General features: G+C 45.5%; 1 protein-coding gene across 2 annotated transcripts in view; it reads right to left on the bottom strand.

Annotated features, from left to right (window-relative positions):
• Positions 1-12,894, bottom strand: part of LOC142768437 (female-specific histamine-binding protein 2-like) — a 100,547-nt gene that overhangs the window by 15,824 nt on the left and 71,829 nt on the right. Inside the window, exon 5 of one of the 2 annotated variants that reach the window (XR_012885282.1) lies at positions 2,121-2,631. The exons of the other annotated variant lie outside the window; for it this stretch is intronic. The gene's annotated coding sequence lies outside the window, so the exon portion shown is untranslated. Of the gene's footprint in view, positions 1-2,120; positions 2,632-12,894 lie in introns of those variants that run through there. 2 annotated transcript variants of the gene reach the window in all.

Consider the following 12,894-nt stretch of genomic DNA (forward strand, 5'->3'; position numbering starts at 1 on the left):
GGTTGTGCAGGCGCATATACGCAGAGTATTATCATTCGAGAAGAAGAGTAGGTGCAGTCCAGAGCCAGAATTCTACTGATGCCGCCATAAAAAACATGGTGACCTCTAAATATTGCCCGATTAAAAATAATAATCCCTCTACCCGTAAAACAAGTTGTAGCGAAAGAGAAATAGCAATGTAAATTAAACTTTAGCTTAAAAGCCCTAACATAGGATAGCGAAAAGAAATATAATTTCCTGCAAGCACAAAACCTCACAATTTGTAGCATGGGCTACACTAATCATTTCGGCCTCTTTTACCGAACTGCAAAAACCTTTTACGTTAAATGAAATTGTATTCAATAAAGTAGCCATCGTAAACAATAAAGACTAATTTGGATACAAGACTCACAGTTACGGCATATGCGGCAGCGGGTGCCCCGCAAGCAGCTCAATCACTTCTCACGACCAGGTGACCCACCGGAAGCGTGGGGCTTCGGGGCCGCATCGAAGTCCGCAGGGGACTTCTGTCTCTGCTGGGGGCCTCCGGGTCACTGCTGGATTTTCGGTGGCGCTTGGTGCCGAGGCCCTTGAGCGAAGATGGCACAATTTCGTCCAAACTGTCGCGGCTGATTTCGCTTGGAGTGCTGTCGGTGTCTATCTGCAGGGCCGTGTCTCTTCTAGTGCTTTGTTAGTCCTCGTTGATGGAAACCTCATCACCTTGGGACAAAGTTTCTTCAATGATAGAAGGACCAACAGAATACTGGGCAGCCATGGGGTGCGCATCAGATATCCCGTCATCATCTGCGACGCGTTCGCCAAGAGACGCCTCGTCTGGCGAGGGCTCGACCTGTGGTTCTGTGGGAATCACCACTGGTCGCGGGCTGCTGGATGGATCATCCGCATAATGAGGGGCTGCCTGGTTCGAGCTGGCTGGAGACACTATGGGCGCTCGGTGTGGTGTCGGGTGTGGCTTCGCAATCCGCCCAACTTCGTCCAGGCAAATATCCGGGCCTGGCGTCGATGATACGGCGTCCTTGTTCTTGGACTGCGTTTCTGGTTGAAGTGGCGGGTAATTCTTGGACGCCGCCTCGGAATACGACGGCCTGATGGTGCAGGCGAGGCTGCCATGCGGATCCTCACAACGGCGACATGGCAGCGAGCAGCCTTTCCCATCGTGGCCATTAGCGCCGCACCTTCCACTAAACAGAGCTGTGCAGTTCATGCAGAAGTGCCCACTGCCTCCACACGACGGCACACTCATTAGATCCCTTTATAGTCACAGGTCACTCGATGGCCTGTGACCTTGAGGTAGTTGGACACCGCTGACGATGCCTTCATTTCCATGCAGACGTATCGCGTCCAAGTGGTCATGGTTGGGCGCGATCCCATGTGTCCTCTGGTGATATGCAACACCTTCCCGTAGGGGGACTGTGCTTTTGCGAGGACTTCGCAAGGGACGTGGCACGGCAGGAACAGGACAGTAATTTGGGTTACTTGGGCTCCTAGGGGCACGATGGCGACGCGCTCTCCTCGGATGGTGAGGTCTGACGTGTCCACGATTTTAGCCAGGGCGGCTTCGCTGTTCACGGTAACTTGATAATTCCGGCCTCCGAACAGCTGGACACCGCATATCTCATCGATTCCTACTACTGAAGACGTCGCGTCGACGACTTCTTCAGGACTTACCCCCTCAGGGATGACGACGGCGAAGGCTAATGCCTTCTTCGGTGGCTGGCTTGCCGTGATGGGCGCCCACCCACCAGCTTAAGGATGCCCTGAATCATGCTGAAACAGCATGCAGCGATTAGCTCGCCTCGTTTAAGAGAATTTTATTTCCGGATATATCTTACACAGCTTATGTGCACAGATAAAAATTGACAATGGTGAACAATGCGTATGTACAATGCAAGCTGTTATATACAGCGAAAGAACTTATAGCGTATGCAGTGGCGTACAATGCAAAAATTGTACAACAAAGACAGGACATGCATGACATCGAGATGATTAAACTTAAATAAACAGTAAGGCTATATGAACAAACAAGGGGAGGTCATTCACAGTGTAGCGTGATATTTTGCATTCACCTGTGAGGACAATTTGCTCTCGCGCTCAAGAACAATACTGCACAGAAGGACATGTTTCTGTTTAGAAAAAATTTATTTACAGCATGTACAGAACACAAAGGCTTCATACCATTCCAGTAACAGGGCATATGTTTCTAAGCCTCGGAACAACGGAAAAGCATATTTTCTTTCTTTCTCATATACGTGACGGTAATATTGCACAGCATAGTATCTTTTAACCTTGTGACTATATACAGTTCAAAACAATAGTGTATAACACCTCAGCTTGATATAAACGCACCTTTGTTCCTCAATTTCTCAAGACCTTAAAATATTTGGGTGAGGAAAGCGTTCTGTTAGTTGTTTTATATGCTGTGCGGGCCACGAAAGTTTCCAGATCCCATTTGACGCTCGTCAGTGGCACGGTGATGTTAACAGGTAAATGCAAGATGGATTTTCTGCAATGCCAACGTGCAGGAAACATGGCGTCAAGTTTATCGCCTATATCCTTAGAAGGTACTTGTTCTCACTTTCTTGCATGCTTCCGATTACATCCGACTTCTGAAACCAAGGATCCACCTGAAACCTTTAACCAGAGGGTTAAAAAAGACTTAGTGATCCTTAAACTACAAGCTTGCGTATGCGTATACGTCAAAAGAGTGGTTCCCGCTCGAATGCTGCAAATGTCTACATTCTAAGTGAGATTTCAAAACGATTGTGACGTACATTTTAAAATTTATTCGCTAATAAATGTGTTTATCGCGTGATCAACACTGTTATACTTAAGCGTAAAGTGGAATGAGGGCACTTAAGGTCCCTGCTTGAATACCTCATTTGAGAAGTTGACATGACACCACTGTGACAGACGGCCTTAAAAAGGTCTTTAATTCCAACAGCAGCGTTGTGTCATATGCATTGGCGCACGAGATAAATAGACAAAACTATAACATAGTTGTAGCTCATTGTTGTACATTGATTGATTTGTGGGGTTTAACGTCCCAAAACCACGCTATGATTATGAGAGACGCCGTAGTGGAGGGCTCCGGAAATTTCGACCACCTGGGGTTCTTTAACGTGCACCCAAATCTGAGCACACGGGCCTACAACATTTCCGCCTCCATCGGAAATGCAGCCGCCGCAGCCGGGATTCGAACCCGCGACCTGCGGGTCAGCAGCCGAGTACCTTAGCCACTAGACCACCGCGGCGGGGCGTCATTGTTGTACATTGCATACGTGTATATATGTGCGTGCGTGTGTGGTCGTGTGAGTGAGTGAGTGAGAAGCTAGATTGTTAGAGATGTGGTAAATTATATTAATTATAATAAAACGGCATTTTGCCCATTTAGCCGTATCTACGCGCCAATAATTGCTTCCTTCAACTTCTATGCCTTTTGTTCTTTTATATGTCCGTCAATGCAAGAAGAAAGTTTGAAAAGCTGAAGTTACAACGAGAGATATGACTCACCCATTTTGTCAAAACTTTACACAAGAGAGCCGCTAAGAGTCCTGTGTCTCCGCGTCACTGCACTACAACAACCTCTTTTTCTTTTAAGCTGCCAGAATAAAACGACACAATGTAGGTTTCTACCGAACGAGGTGCGCCAACAACAATTGTTGCTTGCCATGAAATACCATGGTTTCGGGCGGGTCGTGCATGTGACGGCAGGTGTGCATTGCGCTTACGGTCATTGCATGGGACCGCACAATGTGCTTAAAAGTTGTTCACGGCACCTACCGTTCGCTTTTCAGAAGATAGGAAAGCACTTTACATTGAATGGACAAATATGAAACCATGACGTCGTTTCTTCTGAAGTAGACCTTGCAAGTTAAAAAAAAAACAGACGTAAATTACAAGTCCTCGCTTTATTAGAACAGAAAAAGGTAGACGCCGAGGGCGGAATTAAGGAAAACGTTATTGACAACATAAGAACAATGTCGTATAGGCTTGCGTTTTATGGTGACATGCATACCAGCTATATCACAAAAAAAAAACAGTCTTTTCTTCCCCATGCTTGGGGCTCTCATCAAAAGAAGAACAGGAGGAGGAGGATTAAACTTTATTATAAGAAACCAGGTTTAGGTGGCCGGGCTTAAGATTCCCATGAGAGGACGTCAAAGGAAGAACAGTCTTGGGTTTTATTCTTTTACAAACAAAAGACTTTAAAATCTTGTGCCTAAATTGTACGATCCGGTTCAAAAAAGAGGAGCGCTAACTGAACATTTTTTTTTCATTTCATTTCATTTCACTTTATTTTCAATTCTAACATGATGGATCAAAAAACTGTTTGGACCCATAGCCAAATGCTAGAATGGGGTCCAATGAAGCGACACAAGATGGCAAAGTATCCAAACGATTGCACAAGGCAACAGTAGCACATGTAGCAAAACAATAGAACAAGGCATTGAACCTGGATACAAGATGAAAACATTGTGGAAATAATAAAGAATGTTAGGCATTGTACAGACATATATATTCAGATACTCGTAGTTATGTAAGATAATAGAAACATGTAATGTTTATATACAAGCAAAAGAAAGGCGATGAGTAATAACAACTACGCAGTAAACTTTCACATGACGTACTGATACTTATATACAAGAATTGAAAGATTTTAACTATTAAGGGGGTTACAGAGACACATTAAGGATTGCAAGGAAGTGTTTTTTTTATTTTCAGAGGAAAGTTAACAGCCGATTTTATATTCTGACACTCCGTGTGTGTGTGTGTGTGCGTGCGTGCGTGCGTGCGTGCTTTACGTTATTGTCGATATCTTGTCGGAAACACTCAGAGCACCAAAGATTACTTATTAGCATACTGTCCAATACTGGCTTTAGCTTTCCGAGGACACAGTACAACTTCATTTCTTTTTTTTTTCTTTTTCAGAACGTTGCAGGACATGACGTCACAGCCTATACGGTCGTCGTATGATAGAAAAACACGGCGTAGTTTTGGACAGTTGTCTTTTTTTTGCGCAGCCGTATAATATGCTGGTGCATCACGCCTGTAACCAGTGACAGAACAGCGCGACATCCAACATATTACCCGCGGCGGTAGTGTAAAGTGGCTATGGAGCTGAGCTCCGGACCCGCCGGTCGCGGGATCAAACCCCAGACATTGCGGTCTCATTTTCGATGGAGACGGAAATGCTTCAAGCACAAGTAAATAAATTTCGGCGCACGTTAAAGAACATTGGTTGATGGAAATTTCAGGCATAGCGTCTACGACTTCTTTCATATTGGTATGTATGTTATAATAACAAAAAGGTATAATAACATATGTGGTATTGTATTATCAGATAATTGTGTGTAGTCACGCCAGATGTGTGCCATAGTGTTGACGTGTTCCTATCCTTAAAAGGGAACTCCGGTCAATTTTCATCCATACTGAGTGTCACACACTTCGGGTGAGGCCCCGCAGATCCAACATTGACGTGCGGCAGACTCGCAGGCTTCCACTTTACGCTTCGGCCTGCAACGCCTGAAAGGCCTCGAAGTGGTACATTTCGAATTTATTTGCGGGTTGGTCGACCCGTGCGGGGTTGCACGTGTGGTGATGTGTGGGCCTAACCGACGCACTCATAGAGCAGACACGCAGACTTTATGCAAAACAAACTAGCATTTAATTGAAACAAGGGCAAATGCCGGAGTTAACAAAAATAACAGAGGAAGAATAACACTGAGGCGCGATGGAAAGAACAGCTACATAACAAAATGGGCAAAAAAAACACTACAAAAGATACAGGCTAAAGACAAATACATGAAATATTAATAAAATAACAACAAGATGGAAATCATAAAAGAGGGTTACAAGGAAATAATTACAGAATGCTCATGGTGGCGCTTTTGAATTTCAACGTGCGACGCAGCGCACCCTACAAGTATTTAAAAAAAAAGCTGGTTAAAATAATTTAACAGTTTAAAAAAAGTCACAATAAAAAGTTCCATACGGACCAGGCCAGATCTTGGTGCACGTAGGGGAGTTGACGGGTGCCGCTGACGATCTCGCCGGATCGGTAGACGACGAGGGTGCCCAGAATTGCAGCCGTCTCAATACGTTGCGCGGGTCACTCCATGCTCGCCGCCTACGCGAGACTCGCGACACCGACGGCCGCACTTGTTGCTGGCTGTACGTCAACTGCTCTTCCGATGCAGTTCAAACCTCCTCAGTGGCGTCCACGTGCTCCCGTCTCATCTGGGAGTAATTTTCCTTGTTTAGATCGCCGGTGCCCCTTCCGGTACCGGTGCAGGGAAGACGAGCCGGCGCCACGCTGGGTCGTCATAGTCGCCGGATGTCGTCCCCCCAACCCAAAAGCGCCCTTCCTTGGAAGATGTGGCCCACGGACGCTCCGAAAATTGAAGTCGTTTGTGACACTGAGATAATGTTGTTTTCTGATAGTATTGACAGTCCTGAAAAATCAAGGGTGGTTCATTTTTCCCAGGCACTCGTCGATAATTTTAATTAAACAAAAAACGATGAGTCAAAACAGAAACAGAAACAAGGAGTGGCCTTGTCGTCCATAGTGGGGATCCAATGACGTCACAAGATACCGTCACCGATGACGTCACGAGATCCGCTACACCTTGCCATGTCTGACCAGGGTGCAAACATAGCTCAGGTGCCTCGATCTTGTGACGCGCGAAAATAAAGTTGGCGATGGAGCTGACATAATTGAACTGTTCTCGCGTTGTCGTCACTTCGTAGAAGAAAACGCGCGCTGCATCCGTTTGTTGGGAAAGGTGGAGTTTTTGAAAAAACAAAAAGAGTTCGTCCTGACGTCATATACACAGGGTGGCCCGCGTTTACAAGTGTGGTTCTAAAATCAGCTAACAATTTTAAACTTTCTTTTCTGAAAAAACTAAATGACTTATGGTTGTATAATTTAGCACATATCACCACGGTTCCAACGCGAACACATGTTTAAAGTTTTATTTAAATCAGTGAATATACAAAAAACGCCGGAGTTCCCCTTTAAAAATAAAGGCCTAAAGTATGACGACATTTCTTTCAACATCTGCGCACATTTGTGGCTGACATCGTGTATCGCAATACAGGTGTCTGCCTTCAGTGTTTAGAAGTTTGCTTTACTTGGTTGGGGGCTGTTCTTACGAGCCATACTTCCACGTATAACAAAATTAATAATTATTGTCTATAGCTTTAACGTCCCCCAAAAACGCGATATGATTGATTAGGAGAGACGCCGTAGTGGAGGACTCTGGAAGTTTCGACCACCTGCAGGGTTTTAACGTGCACCCACATCTGAGCACACGGTCCTAAAGCATTTTTGCTTGCACCACCGTGGTGGTCTAGTGGCTAAGGTACTCGGCTGCTGACTCGCAGGTCTCGGGATAGAATCCCAGCTGCGGCGGCTGCATTTTTGATGGAGGCGGAAATGTTGCTGGCCCGTGTGTTCAGATTTGAGTGCACGTTAAAAAACCATTCCGTGACCTGCTGATCAGCAGCCGAGTGCCTTACCCATTAGAACACCGAGGCGGAGCTATAACAAACTTCGAGAACGAAATTTCCAGATTATTAACATGTCGCAAGCATGCACGGTACTTTGCCTTCGTAAGCAAACTGCGCGCCCAGGCTGCGTTAGAGGCACCACGCGGAAACATCAAAGGTGCCATAACGTTCCGGCGTTTCTTTATAAAAGAGGCCGTTAACATTGGGACACCACCGCTTACAGTTTATAACGGCACACGTAAAAACGCTGTTAAGCTACTGCATCGAGCATCTGAACCATAACACACTGTCCGCAGTGCGTTTCTTGTACCGGGAATGCGTGTGTGACCAGAAAAAAGCTGTGACAATAGGGGGAAAAAAGGGGAAGGCCATGGAGAGCAGTAGCCACGTCCGAAACGTCCTTAGCGCGTGCGCACGCAGGCCCGGCGACACCGGTGGTGGGAAGCGATGAGGACAGCTAACTCTTTCCATTATGCTGGCCGAGTGGCACCCCGTCTGCTAAAAATACTCACACACGAGTGAATGAAGAGAGCGTAAGGGTACGAAGCCCATTTACCGGGCAGCCGCTCAAAGAGTACCTAAGTGAGTGACGCAGACAATTCCGGACCACACCTGACGTTGCAGGTTTCTCGTCAATACTTCTCGCCCCGCTTTTTTTAAAGCTAGAAATGAAGTAAGCTCTCGAAGTTCCCTTTTATATTCTTTTTCTATCGTACATAACATAAATGCAAAAAAAAGAAATAAGAAAACGATTGTGAACGCCCCCTCGAGTTAAGGGCTGAGTGAATGCTTTTTGGAAGAGCACAGTCATAAACACGAGCAGCAGCTGTTTAGATTGGGCTTTTTTTTTTTAACTAGGAAAGACAAGGTATAAATCTAAACCACGCTGCATTAAAATTTTTCTTCCTCATACCACTTCTTTGCCATGTTTCAGCTTTTACAATTAAAACAAAAAAAATATTAGTATGCTTTTTTGAATGGAAAGGAATTGCCTCAAAACAATTTTCTTGATTTTGCGCAGGGAATTCGGTGCCAATGAGTTCAGAGAATGTGCAACGAAGAGTTCGCGGTACTCTGTTAAACGACACACATTTACTGTGACAGGGGAAATAACGGTGTGCCCGAACACGCTAATGAATCGTAATATTTACGCCCGAAAAATATAAAAATAAATAAAAAAGAGCCACGCAAAAGACATGATGTTCAAGAGATAGTTGATAGCTATAAGAAATAGCAGTTACAGGTGGAGAGTGTTTTGGGATGGTGATTTTTTGCTGTTAAAAAAAGAGAAAAAAAAAAGAGACGTGAGGAATATGAGTGATGTATTTGACGTGAACCAGTAGAAGGCACTACATAACCGCTGTCGTTTCTTTGTGATACATTGTCACACATTTTCACAGGCAGAGCCTATAAAGCAGCGCTTCATGTCACTCAGACAAAAATATATCTTCAACAGGCAGCACGTCTGGCTATTGGAATCGGACACTCATGCTAATGTCTTTGAAAGTGAGTGCCAAATGCTTTTTACCATGTGAAGCTGTATTTGGGTGGCTTGTGGCAGTGCCGTAGATAAACAAAAGTTGTTCTACGCGCTTTTTTTACAACTGATAAACTCGACAAATTCAGCCTATAGGTGAAAAAATATTTACATGTTGTAAAAATAAACAATAAAGTGCATCGTTCACCGTGCATTATTTTACCGAAATATGAGAGGAGGACAGGAACAATTTTGCGTTAAAGGCAAGTCTTCGCGCTTAAAGAAAGAACATCATGTCACTTTGGTGTTTCCGGAGCGTCAGGGTTGGTGATGTAGCGAAGACTTTCGTTTCGAAACCATACCGCGCGGCACCGTTGATGAGATAATGTACGTCATGCGCGAGAGAAGAATGGGGACCTTTGCGTGCATGTCTTGATTCACTGAGTGCAGTGAATAATGATAATATGTGAATTCGGTACATCAACATCCACTTTACCAGATATACTATAGTAACAGCTTCTCTTGTTGTGCAACACCTTAAGGTCTCGGCTCGTTGGCGTGTGATAGCGTCGTGGCGGTTCATCATAAATGAGCAGGCGCCCCTGAAAGTGGGTGAATTCAATAAATACCATTGACCTCTACTATGCTTATCATAAGTGAAAAATTCGTCGTTACTGCGTAAAACATTAGGTTTGGCTTAGCAGAGGTGTCAGAATGCCCTATAAATTTTACCTAGCCGCTCAAGTCTCTTATCTAAAACTAGACAAACGTGCATCGCCACTAATATCTTCAGCTTGAAACCCGACTTCTGACATGTACGGGGAAATAGATGGTGCGTTAGTAGAGCGGTGACAAGTGAAACAGCAAAGTGTGAGGGTTTGATCTGGGAAACACAATCGCACACTGGATGTTTTGCCCCTCCTCAAATTTTACGGGAAGGTAGCTGAAACACCATCCCTTTCTTACTGCGTAGAACTTCCTCCTCATTTTATTTTCTGAAACTCAGTGATTGATTGATTGATTTGTGGGGTTTAACGTCCCAAAATCACCATTTGATTATGAGAGATGCCGTAGTGGAGGGCTCCGGAAATTTCGACCACCTGGGGTTCTTTAACGTGCACCCGAATCTGAGCACTCGGGCCTAGAACATTTCCGCCTCCATCGAAAATGCAGCCGCCGCAGCCGGGATTTGATCCGGTGACGTGCGGGTCAGCAGCCGAGTACCTTAGCCACTAGACCACTGCGGCGGGGCGCTCAGTGATTCCATGAAACGGGTAATGCGTGCAATATAGCGGGGCATCATTGTTATCTAAAGCGAATCCCTCCGCTAGCAAAGTGCGCGTGTGATATCGTCCGAATATGCCACAATGCATGGTCGGCCTCTGCACCATGTGATAGGCCGATGTTACCATAACCTATTCACTAGAATGGTGATCTATTCACTCACTATAAAAAGACAGGTCCGCGAGCCGTTGTTGATGGAAGAGGGAGAAAACATTTGGTGAAGAAAAACATTCTTTTCAGGTTTAACATGCCGATGCCCCGATATGATGTGACGTACAGCAAAGTGGAGGGTTCCGAACATTCGGACTATGTGGTGTTCTTTAACTTGTACTGATATCGCACAGTTCCATCAATTTGAGACCACCGTTTCAGGGGTCGAACTCGCCTTCCGCGGATCAGCAGCCCAGTGGCGAGCACTGTAACCACTGTGTAAATGCGGCGGATATTTGGTGACAGAGGCGACGGAGGCTCTGACTCGCCGACGGTCATTTGCACAAGAATACTAAAAAATGAATGGCGATTCCCACCATAGGGGTCTTCTCCAAAAAAAAAAAGAGAAAAATATATGAACCCATCCGCTCTATGACAACTTCGGCTACGGACTTGATATTCAACCATAAACACAGAAATAAAGACAAGACAGAGAGGATAGCCAGAAAATGGTATTTGGTACGCTACCTTGTTCTGGGGCTGGAATAGTGCTGAAATAGAGCAAGAGCTAAAAAAATATAGGACGAAATGCGCGCCGCACACACACACAAACACACACACACACACACACACGCACACACACAAACACACACACACACACACACACGCACACGCGCGCACACACACACACACATACACGCACACACACACACACACACACACACACACACACACACACACACACACACACACACGTACGCACGCACGCACGCTCGCACACGAGCACACTTCTCCAAGTCATTCTGACAGTCCCGTAAATAACCGGAAGCGTAGCTATATAGCAGCACTCGTAGGGCCTTCTGCGACGTCAAGTCTTGACAACTCCGTAGCAGTCTTTCTTTTGATAGAGGCTGGTCGTCTAACATGTTGAAAGCATGAAAAGTATTGTCAGAGTGTGCTACGGTCAGGACAGTCACACAGAGCATGTCAAATAATTTCTTCGTCGCCGCAGTGTTCATAAATGGTGGTGTCCAGCATCTCTAAACTCAACGCATAAGCACGCGTAATACACTCGACAACCTAGTTATAACCTACGCAAAACGGTAGCGTCACCTCGCCAAAGTCTTCATGAAATTCGAAGGCCTAACAAAGGATATTCGGACATAGAGGAACCGCACGTGCAAACGCCTGTTTGGACGGGCCGACTATACGTCCGGGGGTGCCGACTTTACGCAGCGAGGTACCGACTGAAACATATAGAAGGTGCCAGCATGCCAAATACGGGCCCACGAAAAGTTTATTTATTTAATCTTTGTTCATTGTCCTCACCACGTGAATGCCTTTTTGACGGCCTTCCAACGTAGGACACTTAGTGCTCGTACTGGCATTGAATGTAGTTTCGACATGCACTGCTCAAAATCAGTGCTTTGTTTGAGGACCCATCTTTAGCGTTCACATATACACGTTTAAAATACTGCCGTAAAATATGACACACCTAGAAATTATCGCAAAGAAAGCCCGCGAGACTTAATTATCATCAGTGGTAAGATGCTCTGCGAAAGAATACTCGGGTCTCTCAGAAAAAAAAAAAAACGTCGATTGAAGAATATAATGTGCTTTTGATCTTGAAACTCCGTGATAACTTTTTAGCTGCGATGTTCGGCTATGTTTTTCTCCTTTGTTGCCAACATATGCAATGGTAAACAAGTTTCCGTCAGCTTGTTTTCTCGAAGACGACGTAAAACCTCAAACAGACCCGTCCTATACATCGCTAAAAAAAAAAAAAAAAAACGTGAGCGACATCCGCTGAATACCATTAACCTTCAGACGCCTCTGACGCCGTCCATCCCAGTGTTCGCGAAATCTGTTCCCTCTTGCCGTGGGCGCCTCTGGAGAGTCACCTGCTCTGCTGGCCAGCTTCTCTTCAACGTGACAAAGAATTCTTCGTTCGTGCCTAGCTAGCCGCATTATGCTCTCTAGTCTACGCGCCTATGCTTGCGCAAGCGAGCTTGCGATGGCACGAAACATGGCGACAAAAGCAACTTCGCCTCCCCGACCACCGCCATGCACCACTGCTTTCCGAGTGAATGAACGCGGCGCAACATCGTGCCATTTGCCTTCGCAAGCGCATCTCTCCAAGAAATGGGGCCCTTATGATTTCGCACAGCAGGCGTCTACTGTGAGCTCTGAGTTCTCCAAGCGCCCTCATTTGGTATCATTTCACACCATTTTTGCTATACTGACCTTTTTTTTGCGAGATAAGAACGCTTCGTGCACACCACAATGCCCACGTATTTGCTGCCCAGGATTGACGGAGTGAACAGAAGCCATTTACAATACTTAGGCATAATGGCTTTGGGTACTATGTAATAGAAGAAGACGTCTGAAAGAGGTATGATAAGATTTTATCACCGGCGCAGTGCTAATGACGACTCCAGTTTGAGGTGGATGGCACTATATGAGAGAACCAATCT

This window comes from Rhipicephalus microplus, chromosome 8 (genome assembly GCF_043290135.1).
Source record: "Rhipicephalus microplus isolate Deutch F79 chromosome 8, USDA_Rmic, whole genome shotgun sequence".
NCBI lineage: Eukaryota > Metazoa > Arthropoda > Arachnida > Ixodida > Ixodidae > Rhipicephalus > Rhipicephalus microplus.